Below are 19,172 nucleotides of genomic sequence, written 5' to 3' on the forward strand. Positions count from 1 at the left end.
GCAGGTAGATCCCCAGTAGGGGGCACGCAGGAAGCAGCCAATCAATGATTCCCTCTCATCATTGATGTTTCTATCTCTCCCTCTCTCCTTCCTCTTTGAAATCAATAAAAATATATTTTTTAAAAATAATAAAGTTCAGCCTTCATAAAGTACTGCCTAATAAAAGCTTATTTAAAAAAATTTTCCTATAAAGAGAAATTAACAATTCACTCTCCCACTCCCTTTAATTTTAGAAATTAAAATCACACCATAATTTCTGCTGCATCAATTATAATGCCTTCTGTCTCTATTTCAATAGAGTCTATACTCTGTCGATATCCTGTGACTATTTTTCCTACTGCTTTCCAACTTTGTGTAGTACAAAGGGCATATGTTTTGCATTAAGGAGATATGTGTTTACGTACTGGCTGTTTATCTTACTGGCTGTGTATAAATGAGCAATTTACTTTACCTCTCTGAGTCTTACCTTCATTAGGCAAGGGTAATAATAGGACCTACCTCTTAGAATAGGCTATTATAAGAATTAAAAAAGGGAGTCCATTTAATATGACAAGTAAAATGCTTGCCATAGAATATTTATATCTAGAACTTTGTCACACATATCTAATCATTGCAACCTAGGCATCCTATTTTTGTTTCACCATTGTTATCCATCTATCATTTGTTAAAAACCTTAAATGACCTAGATACTTAGAATATGAATATCAGAAAAATGAATGTCATACTCCCTTTCCTCTGGTAAATCATACACTAGGACAAGAGATAAAGTCATGTAAACACATGCATATTTTAAAATAATTAAAAGTAAATACAATATCTCTTCTTTTGCCTCTTCACTTTTGTGAATCCTTCCTGTCATTTAGTACTGAATTACTGTATTTCCATAGTAACACAATATCATGACTGAGTACTTATCATACTGTAGCATTTATATTTCTTCACTTGTCTTTCTCAACTATTAAACTACTAGTGGCCCGGTGCACAAAATTCATGCATGGGGTGGGGTGTCCCTCAGCCTGGGCTGCACCGTTTCCAATCTGGGACCCCTCAGGGGATGTCCAACTGCTGGTTTAGGCCTGATCCCTGTGGGCAGTCAGACATCCCTCTCACAATCCAGGACTGCTGGCTCCTAACCACTCACCTGCCTGATTGCCCCTAACCACTCTGCCTGCTGGCCTTCTCACCCCCAACTGCCACCCCTCGCTGGCCTGCTCGCCCCCAACTGCCCTCCCCCCCACCCCCCGCTGGCCTGCTCATTCCCAGCTGCCCCCCCCCCGCCAGCCTGATCGCCCCAACTGCCCCCCCCCCCCCCCCGCTGGCCTGATCACCCCCAACTGCCCTCCCCTCCTGGCCTGATTGCCCCTAACTGCCTCTGGCTCGGCCCCGCCACCATGGCTTTGTCTGGAAGGCTGTCAGGAAGGTCTCCTGGTCTAATTAGCATATTACCCTTTTATTAGTATAGATTAACTTTCTGAGTTTGAACAGTTCTGGGGTTGGCAATTTTTTTTCTGTAAAAGAACAGATAATATTTTAGGCTTTGTGGCCACATGGACTCTGTTGCATTTACTTAACTGTGCTGTAGGAGCATAAAAATGACTACAGGTATAGAATTTACCTGGTTTTGGCTGTGTTCCAGTAAAACTTTATTTATAAAAACAGACAAAAGGCCCGATTTGGCCCACAGGCCTTACTTTACGAACTCCAGCAATGCTGCCTTGTGCCTGGCTAATATAAGGTACTTAGTAAAATAATAAGAATATGTATTAAACAATTCTTATATTCTGGGTGCTGTTCAAAACAACTTTACATGTATCAATTTACTGAATTCTTAGAACAACCCTCTAATGTATATACTGTTGTCACCATTTTAAAAATTAGGAAACAGAAGGATGGGGAAGTTAAATAACATTGTGAGATCATATAAATAGTGACAGATTTGGGATTTGAACTCAGGCATTCTGACTCCAGAGCCTGGGCTTTCAGTTATTAAGTTACACTAGTTCTGATATGTTGAATCCCAGTAGTGCAATATTGATTCAGTATTAGAAAACATATTAATGTAATTCACTATGTTAATAGATTAAAGGGGAAAACTGTATGACAGTAAAAACAAAATGGCAAAAACAAAATTTAGGAGAAGTGAATTAAAAATTGGGGGAGTGGGTAAAGAAAGCCTTTTCAGGTGAGACATAAAACTTAAATGCCATTTTAAATCAGTTAACTGCCATAAGCATCTATAAACAGACGCAAGCAGCAGACCTTTTTTCATTAAATTCAAAATATCGTGGCAGTTAACTGGTTAAAAAGGCAAGCAATAGATTGTGATAAACTTTTTGACATGTAGTAGACAAATTTAAAATTCAGAGTTTGCAAGGTGTGTCTAAGTATGAAAAAGACAACCTGGTAGGAAATGAGAAAAAATGGAAGTAGGAAAATCATGGAAATAGAAAACTAGCCTATAAAGTTTTGGAGATACTCAACCACACCAGTAATCTGAGAAATTTCAATTACAACATTAATGAAATAGAATTTCAAAAAAATATTTACTACTACTAATAAAATTGGCAAAATGTGGAAAATTTTAAATTAGTGTCAAATTGGAAAGTGTGCATTGAACTATTGAAATGAGTATAAATAGATTCATCTTTTTAGGAGAAAAATTTGGCAGTATCTATCAATTTTAAAAGTGCATACTTTTGTATATCTATAATACAGAAATGCTATAATAGGTTCCTAGAGAATGTTACATGGTTATTCCCTCCAGAGGGAGAAATGTATGAAGAAAAATAGAAGCAATCTGTCTCAGCATTCATTAGAATAGTGAAATAATGGTATGCCCTTACAGTAGAATATTAGGCAGCCATGAAAAAGAATGAAATAGATACAGAAATAGTTCCTTAGGAAAATTTTAATATTTTACATGAAAAAGCAAGACACTGACCAGTACATGTGATTTCATTTATGTAACAACTACTGCCAGAAAGCCTCATATGCAGGTAAGTGCAGAGAAGAAGTTTGAAAGGGTACATCCCACAGAGGGTAGATGTAGAAATGGGAGTTGGATTTGGGGGCAGGAGGAAGAGTTAAAAATAATTTCTGTATGTTTTTCAGTATTGTATAAAATGTATAGCTTTTGTGATGTAACAAAAATAATGAAAAATAAGAGGGTTTGAATTTGGTGATTATGATTAGTTCTTTTTTGAACCATATTTGCTAGTTGGACAGCCTTGATTTACTAGTATGTCCGTTTTAATAGCATCTCCTCCTTTCACTCACAAAAACTCCCCAATTGTGTGTGAATTCATTGGTACTTTAAAAAATAGCTATCTCAGCTCTAGCTGGTGTAGCTCAGTTGGTTGGGTGTCATCCTGGGCACTAAAGCATTGCCAGTTTGATTCCAGTCAAGATACGTGCCCAGGTTGCGGGCTTGATCCCGGGTGTGGGGATGTGCAGAAGACAGCCAGTCAATGTTGCACTCTAACATTGGTGTTTCTCTCCCTTACTTTCTCTCAAAAAATCAATAAACAAACAAAAAATAGCCATTTCAGTATATTATTGGGTCTAAAGCTGTGTATAGTGGGTTAAAGAAGTGAGAATTATAACTAGTCATTCTCAACTTTTATAGCCATAAGTGCCAATTAGGAAAATTATAGTGTACTTTATTTTGTAAATCTCTAATATAAAAATGGTTTCTTTTCCAAATAAAAAACAGTCTCAAATACCTGGATATTTTGACTCTCCATTATAATATTAGAACCTAATGTTTTAACCCTTTGTACTTGCTTGCTTTTTTCTCGAGCTGCTACCAATGCTAACCGTGTCGAGCCACACTCGACATCCGAGTGCAAAAGGTTAAAAAAGTTGGTAAATTTCAGCTTAAGCTGAAGACGGAGTAAAGAGAAGGAAGGTTCTTTAAAAAAAAAAGATGAGGGAATAAGAGCTTGTTTAGATAATTTTTAACTCAGGCATAGGTGTAGATTTATAAACAAAGAATTTGCTTATTTCAGAAGTGAGTACATTACAATACTGGGTTGTACAAACATCTTTTTTTTTTTTTTCATGGAAAATACAGAAATGTTTCTTGATTTTCTTATGATAAAATTTTCTATTTGAAAGTAATTAATGAAGGAAACATATTAAATATGGTAAAGTTATAATAAGCCAGTAGCTTTTAAAGAGGAATTCAAATCCTTTTGTTGTGAACCTAGATGTTTAGGTTATGAATTAAATGGTCAAGAACATTTAAATAGTATGATTGTTTTGGATACACTGAAGAAACTGGAAGAGAGATTGAACATGTTAAGTAGAAGTATCTTCTAGATTAAAATTATAGTGTCAAAGATACAACACAGTGGATGAGATTAATGGCATGTTAGACATTACTGAAGAAAAGATTAGTGGACATGAAGACATAGCAGTATAAACTACCTAAAATGAAAAACAGAGAAAAGAGAATTGTTTAAAAACATGAACTGAGCCTGGTCATGTAGCTCAGTTGGTTGAGCGTCATCTTGTCCCCCAAAAGGGTGGTAGATTTGATTACTAGTTAGGGCACATACCTAGATTGCAGGCTCAATCCCCAGTTGGGGAGTGTATGGGAGGCAATCCATTGATGTTTCTCACATCGATGTCTGTCTCTCTCACTCTTTCCCTCCCTCCCTCCCTCTCTAAAAATCAATAAAAACATAACCTTGGGTGAGGATTTTTTTTTTAAAAAAAAAAGATGGATTGAAAAATTATATGAAGAAACAATCCCCAAAATTTCCAAACTTGATAGACTATAAACTAAGAAATACAATAAGCATCCTACCTTATAATAGACAAATATGCAAATTGACCGCACCTTAGCTACGCCCAAGCCACACCCACCAACCAAGCCACGCCCACCAACCACGCTCACCAGGAAACCGTTGCAGGGACGCTGGGTGTGGCGGACCCAAGGCCGGGAAAGCCTCGGGCGGAGGCTTTCCCAGCCTTGGGCACCAGCGGGGAGCCTGCACGGATCGCAGGAAACCACTGGGGGTCGGCTCCTGCGATCCTTAGCAGGGATGCTGGGTGCGGCTGAGCCCAAGGCCACCGCCCGGGGCCAAGCCCCGACCCTGAAAGAAGGCAGAAGGCGGTGGCCACAGCCAAGGCCCAGGTCCCCGGTGCCGGCAGAAAACTGGTGCAGGCAGCCAGGTGAATGAAGGTCTATTGCACGAATCTTCGTGCAAACGGGCTACTAGTAAGATGAATAAAAAATGACACCAAGGAACATCATAAGCAAGTTGCTTAGAACAAGTGATTAAAAAAAATATCTTAAAAGCAGCCAAAGAAAAACAGAACAAAGATAAGGGTAACAACAGATTTCCATTAGGAGCAATGTAATCTAGAAGATAATGGAGCAATATCTTTAGAACACTAAAAGAAAAAATGGTCAGACTTCTGGTCAAGATGACAGAATAGGTAAATACTGTGTTTACCTCCTTTTATGACCACATCAAAATTTCAGCTAAATTATAGAATCACCCTTGAGAACTGCCTGAAGACTAGCTTAATAGAACTCTTATAACTAAGTATATAAAGAAGAAACCACCTTGAAACTGTTAGGAGTGGTAGAGATGAGAAACAGGCTGGTACACACCTGCATGTGTTGGTTAAGAATCAGGAGGGGGGTCTTGGCAGTGGAGGTCTCAATGAGTTAGGGGTCCCACCCTCACATGAGGCAGCCTGAACCTAGACCCCCAGTGCTGGGAATGCGTTCCAACAGCAACCTAACTGTGAAAATCATTGGGAATTCTGTCTGGGTGACACAGAGGGCTGCTGGAGTCCCAGGTATTCCTTTTATATGGCCCACATGGACTTACTTGCTGAAGATTACACTTGCTCTGACCTCTAGCACTGGGTAGCAGTTGGAAATGCACCAGGGACATATGGAGAGAAACAATGTTTGGTTTCATGGTGAGGGCTGGAGGGGCAGCACTCTTTACCATTTTGTTCATTTGTTGAGTCCTCCCAACAGAGGGGTGCCAAGTTCTTTTGCTGAGCCCTCCTCCTACTCAGCAGTCAGGTGCCAAATCTGAGACTCCATCAGACTCACCCCACCCTGGTGATTCCCTGAGAATCTACCCTACCCAACTTGCACACAGGCCGGAACCTCTTTCAGCCACTATTATAAGCAGTTGCTCTCGATCCATGCTAATAGACATTCCTAAAACCTCTGAAAAGTCCACAAACCCCAAACAAGCAGCACTTGCATCATTGTGCCACTGTACCCCTTGTTAAGTGGCCCCCAGCCTGGCACCAGTGGCTTTTGGCCTTGGTTTGAAGCATAGCCTCTCTGAGGCATATCCAAGCCCAGCACAGGTAGCTATCAACTGTAGATCACTTTGTAGCTCCTATAGGTGGTGCCAAGCCAGAAACAGGAAGGGTCTGACCTGGGCTTGCACCACAGTCCTTCCTAAGATTCCTCAGAATCAGCATACCTGGTGATTAGCTTCAGATTACACCAGAGCATCACCCAGTTAGCTCTACAACAACACACATGAAGGATGGACTTAATGGGCACCAAAGCCCTGCTACAACAAATCCCATTCTGTTGGGTCAGTCCACGCAACCGTTCATTTGCTTTAGTTCTGACCAGTCCTCACAGCCAATCAGCCTGAAGAACAATTCTACCCACTGATGTGCTGAAAGCAATTAAGGCTCAACCATAACAGGAGAGCATACACAGCCCACACAAGAGATACCTTGAAGCACCTGCTCAGGTTACCAAGGCTTCCATGCCACTGGGTTTCACAGGATACCTACTACATAAGGCCACCCAGCCAAGACTAGGAAAAGGAGAAGATCTACCAGTATGTAAAAACAAACAAAGAGAATCAGCCAGAATGAGATAAACATGTCCCAAATGAAAGGATAGATAGAACTCCAGAAGAAAGAAAAAAACTAAGCAAAAGGGAGGCAAGCAATCTAACCAGATACATACATAGTTCAAAACTGGTTAGAAGGATGCTCCATGAATTTAGGGGAAAAATAGATGAGCTCAATAAGAAAGATAGGAAATATTAAAAAGGACATAAAAGCCCTGGCCAGATAGTTCCGTTGGTTAGAGCATTGTCCCAGTATTCCAATGTTGGGGGTTTGATTCCTGGTCAGAACACGTACAAGAACCAGCCAATCCTATATAATAAAGAGGTACTATGCTAATTTGTCCGTTACGGTGTCCGAGTCATGACCAGTCAATGGGTTGCGCATGCACAGGAGCTGTGGGGCGGGGATGGGGGCGGGGACTTCCGCTCCAAGTGGAGACACACCCAGGCCTGCCCAGTACTAACATCCCGCCCAGCGCTGAGGTGAAGCTGCCTGCCTGCATCCTTGGCCAGGGATGTGACGCTGTCTGCCTATGTCCGTGACCTTGGACTTGACACTGCCTGCCTGTGTCCCTGACCTGGGACGTGGTGCTGCCTGTGTGTGTCCCCCGACCCCGCTCCAGCGCAGAGCTGCTTCGGTGTCTCGGTGAACTTTGCAACTGACCCAAGGAGGAAACCGAGAGGGGGGAGACTGGGAGCTGTGGATTCCCAGCACTTTAGTCACTTGAAAACAGCCCCACTTGGAATGCAAGGCGGCTGTATGTTTAGCTGGGAGGTGAGGGGGCTGAACACTACCGTCGCTGGGCTCTGGTTGGTCTAAGGCCCAAGCATCCACCATGAGAAGGAAAAAACGGAGGGGCCTGGAGGAAGGGAGGACAATCGAAGGAAATGTGTCTAGACTTTCCCCAGCCCTCTCCCTCTTTCCACTGCCTACAAAAGCCCCAGGCCTGGCCACAGTTCTGTCTCCACCTTTTAGTCCCCTGTTCTCCAACCACAGAGGAAAGAGATAAGGAAGGAGTCCGTGCTGCCTCCAGAAAGTATCTATATACTGATCGGCCAGTCGCCTCCTGCAGAGCTGGGCTGAGGAACCCCCCTCCCCCATGCCCATGCATAAATTTTCATGCACTGGGCCTCTAGTGAATGCATAAATAGTTGGAACAACAAATTGATGTTTCTCTCCCTCCCTCTCTCTAAAAATCAATCAACTAAAAAAAAACACATAGAAACCATAAAAAGAACCAGTCAGAAATGAAGAATACATTACATGAAATCAACAGAAGATTATATAAAGCAGATCTAATCGGGGATTTGAAAGACAAGGTAGCAGAAAACACCCTATCAGAACAGCAAAAAGAAAAAGAAAAAAGATAGTTTAAGGCAGCAGTCGCCAACCGGTGGTCTGAGGACCACTGGTGATCCGTGAGGTCCAAAAGGTTGGTGACTGCTGGTTTAAGGAACCTCTCAGACAACTTCAATCCTGAAAAGGTTCACATGATAGGTGTGCCAGAAAGAAAAGAGAATGCGCAAGGAATTGAAAACCTATTTGAAGAAATAATGACGGAAAACCTAATCTGGTGAAGGAAATAGACTCACAAGTCCAGGAAGTGCAGAATGGCGAACAAGATGACTCCAAACAGGCCCACGTTAAAACAGATAATAATTAAAATGCCAAAGGTTAAACACAAAGAGAATCTTAAAAGCATCAAGAGAAAGGTAGTTAGTTACATACAAGAGAGCTCCCATAAGACTGCCAGCTGATTTCTTGACAGAAACTCCAAGCCAGAGGGATTGGCATGAAATTTTCAAATTGGTGAAAATTAATGACTTATAGCCCAGATTACATAGCAAGGCTATCATTTACTAGGTGTACCAGTTAGTAATGTGGATTTTTTATTCAATAGAGTTACAAATCCTATATAATAAAGAGTTAATATGCAAATTGACCATCACTCCAACACACAATATGGCCGCCCCCATGTGTCCACAAGATGGAAATCACAAGATGGCCAGCAGGTTAGGGCAGTTGTGGGCGATCAGGCCAGCAGGGGAGGGCAGTTGGGGGGGACCAGGCCTGCAGGGAAGGACAGTTAGGGGCAACCAGGCTGGCAAGTGAGGGGTGACTGGGCCAACAGGGGAGGGAAGTTAGGGGCGGCCAGGCCTGCAGGGGAGGACAGGGGCAACACGGCTGGCAGGGGAGGACAGTTAGGGGAGTCCAGGCTGGAAAGAGAGGGCAGTTAGGGGTGACCAGGCTGGCAGGGGAGGGCAGTTAGGGGTGATCAGGCTGGCAGGGGAGGGCAGTTAGGGGCAATCGGGCCGGCCGGGGTGCAGTTAGGCATTGATCAGGCTGGCAGGGGAGTGGTTAGGGGGTGAACAGGCAGGCAGGCAGGCGAGCGTTTGGGAGCCATAAGTCCTGTATTGTGAGAAGGCAGTCAGACATCGCTCAAAGGCTCCCAGATTAGAGAGGGTGCAGGCTGGGGTGAGGGACACACACCCCCGTGCATGAATTTCATGCACCGGGCCTCTAGTCCTATATAATAAGGACAGAATATGCAAATTGACCGTAACTCCATGACAAAGGTGGCGGTGCCCACAGCCAATAAGGAGGGAATATGCAAATTGACGCGACCAGGCAAGAGGCAGAAGGTGGCTCCAGGCTGGAGCAAAGGCGGTGCTGGCAGCCAGGGGAAAGAAGGCCTATTCTTGCACGAATATTTGTGCATTAGGCCTCTAGTATGTTGATATATATGCGATTTGATATGCATGCTATTTTGTTGTATTGACAACAAGCTTAAAAACTTCATATGTCAAATTTGCTGAAGGTGTTGACATCATAGATATTTTTACACTTAAAAATGTTGAATTTCGTGCCCAAAAAAGAGCATTTGCATTAAGTTTTAATTCATTATTTTAAAGAAAAGTGCTGCTGAATACTTTGGGAAGCTTATGGTGAACATGCTCCACCTCGGGACACTTGTGAACACTGGTTTTAATGCTTTAAAAGTGATGATTTCGATGTGAAAGACAACGTCCAGGTCAACTGAAAAAGTTTGAAGACCAACAATTACAAGCATTACTGGATGGATGAAGATGCGTATCAAACTCAAAAACAACTTGCAAAAAGATTAAACATTGCTCAGCAAACAATTTCCAATCGTTTACAAGCAATGGGAAAGATTTTAAAGGAAGGAAAATGGGTGCCACATCAACTGAACGAAAGACAAATGGAAAACCGAAAAGTCATCAGTAAAATGTTGCTTCAACAGCACGAAAGAAAGTCTTTTTTGCATCAAACTGTGACTGGCTATGAAAAGTGGATTTATTTTGAGAATCCCAAATACACAAAATCATGGGTTGATCCAAGTCAACCATCAACATTGACTGCAAGGCCAAATTGCTTCGGAAAGAAGACAATGCTCTGCGTTTGGTGGGATCAGGAAGGTGTGGTGTATTATGAGCTTCTAAAACCAGGTGAAACTGTTAATACTGATCGCTACTGATAACAAATAATCCATTTGAACAATGCTTTGATCGTGAAACGACCAGAATGTGCCAGAAGACATGGCAAAGTAATTTTGCTTCATGATGACTCACCATCACACACTTCAAAACCAGTTAAAGACACGTTAAAAGATCTTGCCTGTGAAGTATTATCCCACCCACTGTATTCACCAGACCTTGCTCCTTCAGATTACCACTTGTTCTGATCGATGGCACACGAACTTTATGAGCAGCACTTCAAAATGTAAAAAGAAGTTGAAAATTGGGTCTCTGAATGGTTTGCCTCAAAACAAGAAAAGTTCTATTGGGACGGTATCCACAAATTACCTGAAAGATGGGGAAATGTGTAGCTAGGGATGGAGATTACTTTGAATAAAGCATTTTTTAAAAAATATATTTTATTGATTTTTTACAGAGAGGAAGAGAGAGGGATAGAGAGTTAGAAATATCGATGAGAGAGAAACATCAATCAGCTGCCTCCTGCACACCCCCCACTGGGGATGTGCCCGCAACCAAGGTACATGCCCTTGACCGGAATCGAACCTGGGACCCTTGAGTCCGCAGGCCGATGCTCTATCCACTGAGCCAAACCGGTTTTGGCTGAATAAAGCACTTTTGATGTTTCTCTTGAAATTATCGTGTTTTCTTTTATTACAAAATCCGCATCATTAACCAGTACACCTAGTAGAATCAGAGGAGTTATTAGGAGTTTTCCAGACCAGCAAAAGTTAAAGGAGTTCATCACCACTAAAGCAGTATTGCAAGAAATGTTAAAGTCTCTTTAAGAAGGAAAAAATAAAGATAATATGAATATTAAAAAGGCAGTAACCATATACCTATGAGTTAAATGCTTCAATCAAAAGATTAGGTGGCTGAATGGATGAGAATACAAGACCCATAGAAATGCTGCCTCAAAGAAACCAGCTTTAGATCCATATGTGTGTGTGTGTGTGTGTGTGTGTGTGTGTGTGTATATATGTATATGTATATATATATATGCATATATAATGTAAAAGCGTAGAAACATTTAATGCAAGTGGAAATGGGGAAAATACCTGTAGTAACAATATGTACATCAGAGAAAATAAGTGACAAAGGACATTATGTAACAATAAAGGGATCAGTTCATCAAGAGGCTATAACTGTTGTGAACAGTAATGCACCCAATGCAGGAACACCTAAATATATAAAGCAAATATTGAGGGACATAAAGGGAGAGATTGATAGTAATACAGTCATAGTATGAGACTTTAACAGCTCATTTATACCTATGGGTAGATCATCCAGACAGAAAGTCAACAAAGAAACAGTGACCATGTATGATACATTATAACACACTGATTTAATTGCTATATTTAGAACATTTCACCCCAAAGCAGCAGAGTATACATTCTTTTCAAGCACATATGGAACATTTTCCGGGATAGACCATGTTAAGCCACAAAACAAGTCTTAATAAATTTGAGGAGATTGAAATTATACCAAGTTTCTTCAGTCACAATGGTATGAAATGAAATCAGTAGCAAAAAGAATACAGAAAAACACAAACACATGGAGGCTAAATAACATGTATTAAACAATGAATGGGTTAACAACAAGATCAAGGAAGAAATAACAAATGAAAATAAAAGCACAATAACTCAAAATCTATGGGACACAGCGAAAGCAGTTCTAAAAGGGAAATTCATAGCAATGCAGGCCTAACTTAAGAAATAACAAAATTCTTAGTCTAACTGTACACCTAAAGTAACTAGAAAAAGAACAACAAACAAAGCCTAAAGGAAGGAAGGAAATAATAAAGATCATAGTCTGAAATAGAGTCTCAAAAGCAAAACAAAAGATCAATGAAACCAAGAGCTGGTTCTTTGAAAAGGTAAACAAAACTGGTAAACCTTTAACTCAACTCTTCAAGAAAAAAAAGAGAGGACCTAAAGCTGATAACACAGAAATACAAAGGATTATTAGAAAATACTACAAGTATATGACAATAAGTTGGACAAACTGGAAGAAATGGATACATTTTTAGAAATACAATCTTTTGAGACTGAATCCAGTTGAAACAATATATGAACAGACCAATAATTACCAACAAAATTGTATCACTAATATGAAGATATATACATCCTTAAGTTCATTGTAATATTATTTATTATTTACTAGAGACCCGGTGCATGAAAATTCATGCACTGGGGTGGGGGTGTCCCTCAGCCCAGCCTGCCCCCTCTCACAGTCCAGGAGCCCTCAGGGGCAGGAGGCAACCCAGTGATCAGGGAAGGTGGCATTCCATCACACCTCTGCTGCTGCCACTGCCGGCAGCACAAGCCTTGGCCGGCCCTGGTTACCTGAGCCTTGGACGGCCCTGGGCGCCTGGGGGGCTGAGGGAACTGAGGGACTCCAGAGGCAGGTGCGAGGAGCAGCCAGACTCATTTGGGGGCCGGCCTGGCTGTGCCGCGCACCTGCTGCCCTGGCGGGGTTGAGGGGACTTGGCGCCACCATTTTGTGGCTGTGGGTGCTGCCATCTTTGAGGGCGTGGCAGTCAATTAGCATATTCCCTCTTTATTGGCTGTGGGTGCCGCCATCTTTGTGATGGTGTGATGGTCAGTTAGCATATTCCCTCTTTATTAGAGAGGATACCCAAGCTATTGTAATTTGAAGCCATCTATAGAGTGCACTGGTTCTGGCGCCTCCTCGGAGGTACAGGTCAAGGTCAGCCACCGCCTATGCCTTACCTGGGGACACCTGTCATGAGTGATCTGCAGATGGCTGTTACTTGTGCTGTGATTGGCCCAGAAGAGACCAAGCTATGAACCAAGCTTGGCTACAACTAATGCTGGGCCTGGTGCCAATCAGCAAGAAGTACGGAATACACAGAAGCCAGATGCTGCTTATTTGATCGATTTTAGTAAAGTCGGAAGAATGAGCTAAGACAGACCATTTGTATGGAATAGCCATGGAAACAGCTTAAGTGGGCCTTCAAGTTGGGTGGGGAAGAATTCCCAGGAATCACCCAAGGGGCCTAACAGTGTTAGCCTTGTTGATGGAGACTCAGATCTGGTGCCCGCCTGCTGCCTCTGTGGGCAGGGCTCAGCAAAGGAACCATGGCCTCTGCCAGCACTTGTGTCTGGGAGTAAGTTGCCCAGCCCTTGCCTTGATGCCAAACAATTCAGTTTCTACCTTTATGTCCCTGGCGCCTTTTGAGCTGCTGTCCTGGTGCTAGAGCTAAGTGTGATTCGGTCCAAGTAAGTCAGTGGGCCCTTTAAGAGGAATTCTTAGGACTCCAGTAGCCCTTAGTTAAACTTAGCCACCGTGTCCTTTGGCTTTTACAGCCAGAAATTAGGGGGACTTCTCTTTCTGGTACTGGAACCCTTGGTTGGGGAGCCTGCTGTCGGCCTGGGACCCCTTGCTCCTCAGCTGAGACCTCCAACAATCAAAATATCCTTCCTGATTTTTAGCCGCATCTCCTACCAGTCTTGATGTGACTTCCTTTTTATATCCATAGTTATAGGACTTGATTTCTGGTGGCTATGAGTGATATTTTTCTGTAATTTAGTTGTAATTAATATAGTTGTGGGAGATTCCAAATATTCCTTTTACCTATGCCACCATCTTGACCAAGCCTAATGTTTTCTAAATTACCTGCATTGAGTGTCTCAATATATCAAGTCGATAAGGTTCATTAGTTATACCTATACTAGAGGCCTGATACATGAAATTTGTGCACTTGTGGGGGTGTGGGGGTCCCTCAGCCTAGCCTGCACCCTCTTGCAGTCTGTGAGCCCCCCAAGAGGCTCCCGCCACCACTGCTGCACTCACCAGCCGTGAGCCCGGCTTCTGGCTGAGCAGCGCTTCCCCTGTGGGAGCCCACTGACCACCAGGGGGCAGCTCCTGCATTGAGCGTCTTCTCTCTGGTGGTCAGTGTGCGTCATAGCAACCAGCCATTCTGCCGTTCAGTCAATTTGCATATTAGCCTTTTATTATATAGGATGGTCTAGTTATTGTCACCTTTAAGGACAGACATAAATTATTGTTTTTAAAATCATTTTATAGGAATCACAACAATCAAATAGAAAGTAATTAAGGTTAAAAGAGGTTTTAAAAGACATGAAAGCCAATATTAATGTGTGTATTTAGTATGAATTTTGATTCAAACAAATCTAAAAAAATAATGAGAATTTGAAATTTGAACACAGTTTTGGTAATTTTGGGGGGTTATTTTTTTCCTTGCTAACATTTTGTTATTATGCCTTACATTTTTAATAGTCTACAATGTTTATATTTACACTCTGGATCATTAATGACATTATCATGGTTATGTCGCGTGTGTGTGTGTGTGTGTGTGTGTGTGTGTGTGTGTGTGTTTAATTCTCATCTGAGGATATGTTTTCATTGATTTTTTTTTTTTTTAGAAAGAGAAAGGGAGAGAAATATAGATGTGTGAGAGAAACATCGATAGGTTGCCTTCTGTACATCCCCAACCAGGGTATCAAACCCACAACCTAGTTTTGTGTCTTGACTGGGAATCAAACCCACAACCTTTTGGTGTATGGGACAACGTTCCACGTGGCCAGGGCTTTGGTTATGTTTTCAAGATGGAATCCATATCTTTCAGAGATACATTCTGAAACATTTGCAGATGAAATGATATTTTATATATGAAAATAATACAAGATAGGAATAAGTGGGTGATAGTGTAGTTGAAACTACATGGGCTATGAGTTGAAATGGTTGAAGCTGGGTGATAACAAGAGAGTTCATTTTACTATTTTGGTTATTTTAGTGTATGTTTGAAATTTTGTAGAAATTAAAAAAAAGATATATTAAAGATTAAGTTGTATTTTTGAAGCATGATCTAAAAATCTAACTACCACTTATTACATTTTTCTATAGGAAAATATTTTCCAAGTATGTCTGACTTCTAAATGCAATTTTGGAGGACAGCCTATTTCCAAGTTGAGGACTGCCTCTATTTTTAATTTCAAATACTTTTAGGTGCTGGTTTTTTTTTGTACGCAATCTTGTATCAGTGTTCCTTTTATATTCCCAAAGACCAAAGAATTTAAATATTGAGAGAAAGAACAAGAAGAAGCCTGAATTAATCATAAGTCTTTTTAATGATTGAGTTGTCTTATATTTTTTCTATTTGATACCAGTCCTTTAAAATCATTGATAGCACTCTCTCTCCTTACTGTCATTTTCCTGTCTTACTTTCTATACAAGTAGCATTTTTTAATACATTTTTTAAATGCACAGTTGTCCTTTTACAACTTAATGAAAGTTTACATTAAGATGTGAAAATTTAGGTGAACCAAAATAATGCATTTAATTAATTGCATATATTTTTAACAGTTATTTTTCTGGAGTACAATGAATATCAAACAGGATTATTGCAAGAATTAATTAGTTTTAGGAAAAATATAAAATAATCTATGTTTTTATTAAAATATTTTTTAGGTTTCTAATGAGGATGATTTTGTAGATTGATTCCTATGACTTTCATCATAGGAAATTCCACTACAGGTGATTTAATGTGCCCCTTTTTAAAACCTAATGTAGTCAAATTTAGAAGTTAAAAAAATCCAAAGGTTGAAAAAATGAAATACAAGTTTAAATTGGAAAAATGCATTTTAGGATATTAGTTTGTAAGGTGAACTAGTCATTTGGATAAGGTTCAAATTCAAGCAAAATTTATTGAAATTTTCTGAAAACATATTTAGATGGTTGATAAGCCAAATGTGACTCTGTCATTGCCTAGGACTCTTCAATACTGACCGCTTCTAAATAAAAATTTTGAATGAAAGTGTTATAACCATATCCACATTACCAACAAATACTGGGAAATAAAGAAAATTACTGTAATTCCATCATACTAATACGATATCTTCTATGATATTAATGTTTTTACCTAATGCTTTTTCATATGTAGATTTTTAAGTACTTCTTAATTCTAGATTTAACTGTGATACTATATATACTATATACTAGATTTAACTGTGATAACTCTTTAATTTTTAGTTTTGTTGATTTAGACAAATCAAGAGAACAGAAAAATACATTGGATTTCTCAGTCTAAATGTACATATTTTTACTATGGTTCTCAATTATGCTATGGCTGTAATACAAGTAGGATCTTGCTTTATGTTTTTCCATACACTTTTAAAGAAGTAGAGCTGAAGTTTCAAGCCTCAGGCCATGCTTATTGTCATGAGTTTGCTACCTTGGACTCTAGGTCTAGGCTATTGTTGTTATAACAGCAGTATTCTTAGAATAGAACAAATTCATGTAGAATAGATGGACATGAATGAGGAGGTTAAGGAAGAAAAACTGGCAGAATATATGAGTAACAAAGCTAGTAAGATTCAGAATTACAGCAGTGACGAGTGAGAAAACAAATTTTTCTAAATCTGTTAGTTATAGACTGACTTTATGTGTTGAAGCCTTAACCCCCAATGTCCTCATATTTGGAGGTAGGGTGGAGCCCTCCTGAAGGATTAGTGTTTTTATTAGAAGAGTTGAAGAGACCAAAAACTAACTATCTTGCCTTGTGAAGATACAGCAAGAAGGTAGCCATCTACAGGTCAAGATGAGAGCCCTCAGGAAGAACCTGATAATGTTGGCACATAGACAATGGGATCCCCAGCCTAAAGAACTCTGAGAAATAAATGCCTATTGCTTAAGCCACCCAGTCTATGGTATTTGTTCCAGCAGCTGGAGCTAAGATAGTAATTGGTACCAATAAGTGGAGTGCTGCTATAAAAACAATATCCACAAATGTGGAAGTGGCTTTGGAACTGGGTAGTGGGTATAGGCTGGAAAAGTTTGAAGTACATGCTAGAAAAAGCCAACATTGCTCTTAAGAGGTTAGATGGGACCTGCCCTCCCATGCCAGACACTCGCGCTTCAATCGCTGGCCAGACCTAGGGACCATACCTGTGCATGAATTTTGTGCACCAGACCTCTAGTCATAATAATAAAAGGCTAATATGCAAATGGTCATCACATCGTGATGTGCAACGACTGATCAGCAGGGACCAAAGACTGCGTGGCGCCTGGCGGGGTGAGGGACCTCAGGCCGTGCCCCCCCGCCCAGCGGAGCTTGATGGCGGACCTCAGGCCGTGCCCCCCGCCCTGGCGCCGGGTCAGGGAACCTGAGGCTGCGCCCCCTGTCCGGCAGGGCTTGACAGGGGTGGGGCCTGCCGGGTCTGGGTCTCACCCAATGGGGGTGGGGCTGGCCGGGTCTGGGTCTCGTGCGATTTTGAAGTGTGCATGGGTGGGCAGGGACTTGACTCTGGGTCCCATGGTGTGCCCCAGACTCTGACAGGAGGGATATTTTCATATACATTTTACTAATTTTCTTTCATCTCTGACACTTCTATTAAAGAGAAAGGGCAAATAGCAATATTAAAATATTTCCTCTAATTCCCTTTTAATGTGCACAAATTTCGTGCGCCGGCCCACTAGTATAGCTATAAACAGTGAAATGCTAGAGCCATCTTGTATACAAAAGTTGGTTGTTAAAAATTCACAAGTTTTCAGGTCAGTATTAAATTATGATAGCTTGAAGTGAGACATAGAGGAGTATTTATTTCATGGAAATTAGCAAGTTCAAGAAATCACTCTTTCTCCCTTTTTTATATCAAAATATATTATTTAAAAAAGTAAAAATAGATACATAACTTAAAATAAGGGGGTGTGTGTCGTCACAAGAAAAGAATGTAGGAAGTGAGTAGTAACACAATTAGAAGAAATTGATTGAAAGAAGGTAACAGTGTTCTCTGTGTAAGAATTCAGGAATTTTTGGGTCCCTAAATGCGACATTTCAGTTACATGACTGAAGTTTCCAATTTGCAAGCTGAAATAAAATCAACTATTTTGCCTATAGTATGATGAATATGGCCATACAAGAAATCAATTCATAAATGAAACCATTTTTAAGTGAAACTTTAGATGGATTATTGCTTTACAAAAAATGAAATGAGATAACACTTCACTAGAATGATAATATTGAAACATAGCATATGGCTTCAGTTGCAATCTGTAATAGCAGTGTTTTGGGAATTAATTGGTTCAGGATAAATTTTTATTTGTAAAGCTTGTATTGTAGTCTTACTACCTCTTGAAACCAAACTATGGTTTTAATTTCAGGATTACATTCTAAAATTTAAGTAATGTGATTTGCAGTTTTAGTAAAACATATTAAAATTATAAATATAATAAAATTACAAAATAAAAATTACTCAATGGTTATTTTTAAAAATTTACTAATTTACAGAAAATGAAGTACTTACAAACTTTTAACTCTGGTTAATCCTGAGTAGTTAGCTTCCCTAAAATGTTTCTTCTTAAACTAAATACAATAGTGAAAATAATAAATTGACTCATTCCCAGTTTAACATTCTTTTGTATATGCCATGGAGTAAAATTATTTGACATGATTTAAAGTATTCAGTAATTTTATTGAACTTTAGGAAATATACCAATACAGATTAAGCCAGAAGTTAGATTTGTGGACCCCCTTCTCTATATATTCATATGTACTCATACACACACACACACACACACACACACACACACACACACACAATAGGCAATATTTATATAAGTATATATCTGTTATGTTTACATTGTACGCATTTTATGAGAATGTTTTATATTATGGATTTACATATCAAATCATGAAGTAGATACCTGTATTGAATATTTTTAAAAATCTTATAACAGTTTTTATGTATCTCCTTAGAAAATTGTCCTTAAATTAATCAATTTGTATGAGAGTTTCTGCAAAGACTCAAGATTTTAAATTAATAAAGCATTTTCTATGAACAA

The 19,172-nt window shown here is 40.1% G+C and overlaps 1 protein-coding gene and 1 long non-coding RNA gene across 4 annotated transcripts in view; both read left to right on the forward strand.

Annotated features, from left to right (window-relative positions):
• The window catches only part of FNDC3A (fibronectin type III domain containing 3A), a 254,406-nt gene that overhangs the window by 44,749 nt on the left and 190,485 nt on the right, over positions 1–19,172 (forward strand). The gene's annotated exons all lie outside the window — the stretch shown is intronic.
• LOC307103941 lies at positions 1,397–4,708 on the forward strand. Its single transcript, XR_013813851.1, has 2 exons — positions 1,397–3,907; positions 4,342–4,708. It is a non-coding gene; the product is annotated as an uncharacterized lncRNA (long non-coding RNA).

This window comes from Cnephaeus nilssonii, assembly GCF_951640355.1.
Source record: "Cnephaeus nilssonii genome assembly, chromosome: 8".
In the NCBI taxonomy this organism is placed as follows: domain Eukaryota; kingdom Metazoa; phylum Chordata; class Mammalia; order Chiroptera; family Vespertilionidae; genus Cnephaeus; species Cnephaeus nilssonii.